The sequence below is a fragment of the Rattus rattus genome, chromosome 5, assembly GCF_011064425.1.
Source record: "Rattus rattus isolate New Zealand chromosome 5, Rrattus_CSIRO_v1, whole genome shotgun sequence".
Classification (NCBI taxonomy): domain Eukaryota; kingdom Metazoa; phylum Chordata; class Mammalia; order Rodentia; family Muridae; genus Rattus; species Rattus rattus.
In genome coordinates this window covers 154,377,762-154,379,938 of record NC_046158.1, presented here as the reverse complement: position 1 = coordinate 154,379,938, position 2,177 = coordinate 154,377,762, and the positions used below count along the sequence as shown (strand labels likewise).

At 50.0% G+C, this 2,177-nt stretch overlaps 1 pseudogene; it reads right to left on the bottom strand.

Moving 5' to 3' along the window:
• Positions 1-782: 782 nt before the first annotated feature.
• LOC116901091 overlaps positions 783-2,177 on the bottom strand; it is an 11,749-nt pseudogene continuing 10,354 nt past the window's right edge.

Sequence of the window (2,177 nt, the reverse complement as noted above, 5' to 3'; positions counted from 1 at the left end):
ATTTTCTCCCTCCACCATGCAGGCCCTGAGTTCAATAACTCAGATCAACAAGCTTACGTGACAAGTAAGTGTCTTACATCTCGTCAGCCTAAATTAAACCAATCAAAAGGCACAGTGAAGCCTTTCCTAAACCCCAATGGTCCTTAGACAAGAAGTCTGGGCAAGAATTTTTCCCACTTACAAGAGCCACAGTCTCAGGGATTCTCAGTTTAGCACACTGAGTAAAGGAATCCCAGGTTCTGCTCACCAAGTCTGGTTTCCACAAAAATCTTCGCTAAACAGATTGTTTTAAAAGATATGTTTATTTTTGATGTGCTGTGTTTTGCCTGCATGTCCTTGCCCCAAACAAATGCAATTCCGACAGGAACCAAAAGGGGGCGTTGGATTTCCCCCTGGCACCTTAGCTATAGATGGTTGCGAGCTACCATGTGGGTACTGGGTCCTTTAGAAGAGCAGCCAACCCTCTTACCTGCTGAGTCATCTCTGCAGTCCCTCGATTATACAAAAGTATGGCACAGCGGGGTCGAGGGTGTGTGTGAGGGATCGGGGGAGAGACCCCCGTTTCAGGAACACTCACAGGATGTATGGCAAGCACCGGTGTTGCGGTGGGGGTGGGATACCAGCCTGGTGAGAAGGGGCGTGGTCGATAGGGGTCAGGGGTGAGAGGGAGAGCTGCTTCTCATTTGATGCCCTTTTGCCCATTTGATTGTTTGCTTTTCACCAGGTACACACAGCGGAGTCAATCAATGGAACAAACAATCAGGATTAAGTAAACAATTGGGTTAGCGGGTGCTTTTGTAACTCCGAGCTCGCTGCCTGCTCTTCCCTGTGATGAAATCCGAATCGACTGGCGTCTTGATTCGTTTCTGTCGCTATGACAAAACACAGGAGACATAACGGTTTATAAAGACATGCTTAGCCGTTGGCCCTGGAGGCTGAGAGGCCTAAGAGAATGACGCTGGTATGCACTGAGGGCCGTGTAGCTGTGTTGAACGTGGTGGAGGGTGTCATGAGGTAGGATGGACCCGTGGTGCTTGACCACTACTGGAATAGCCTATGGACCCATCAATCTGCAAGTCGATCATCTCTGATCAGTCTCCCTAAAGTTTCCACCTACCAGCTCTGGTGTGTTAGGGACCACATTTCAAGCACACAAGATTTGGGAGACAGTACTCAAAACACAGTGCTTTGCCCATCTCCATGGGGTCTGCCTCTGCTGTCCTCACTGGGACAGTTCCCACTGATGACCTCCACACATGCACTATCTGATCTTCAGGCTCTCCCTCCAGTCCCAAGAGGTGTCCTCATGCCTTCTGACTTCTGGGAGAATTTGACAAAACAAAGACTCCCCAGAGTTCAAAAACTGTGCGTGTGTGTGGGGGAGGGGGGATGCCTACATTTACCTTTGGCTGAGGTGACATCTGCTTCAGTTTTGGTGTCACTTCTGCACCTGCTATTGGTCTGGGCCACTGCCACTGCTCTGTGCTGCTTGGTGTGTGTGTGTGTGGTGTATGTGTCTGTGTCTGTGTGGTGTGTGTGCATGTCTGTGTGTCTGTGTGTCTGTGTGTTTGTGTGTGTGGTGTGTGTCTATGTGTGTGTCTGTATGTGTAGTGTGTGTGTGGTTGTGTGTGTGTTTTGGTGTGTGTGTGTGTGTGTGTGTGTGTGTGTGTGTGTGTGTGTGTGTTGTGTGTGTGTGTTGTTTTTGGGGTGTGTGTGTGTGTGTGTGTGTGTGTGTGTCTCTGTGTGTGTGTGTGGTGTGTGTGTGTGGTGTGTGTCTGTGTGTCTGTGTGTGTGTGTCTGTGTGTGTGGTGTGTGTCTGTGTGTGTGTGTGTCTGTGTGTGGTGTGTGTCTGTGTGTGGTGTGTGTGTGGTGTGTGTGCCTATGTGTGTGTGTGTCTGTGTGTCTATGTGGTGTGTGTCTGTGTGCGTGTGTGCATGTGCGTGTGTCTGTGTGGTGTGTGTCTGTGTGTCTGTGTGTCTGTGCGTGTGTGCATGTGTGTGTGTGGTATGTGTGCCTGTGTGTCTGTGCGTGTGTGCATGTGTGTGTGTGGTATGTGTGCCTGTGTGGTGTGTGTCTGTGTGTCTGTCTGTGTGGTGTGTGTCTGTGTGTCTGTGCATGTGTGTGTGGTGTTGAGATTCTGGCATCTGTTGCTGTCCCTTGGGTCTCTCACTGTTCCT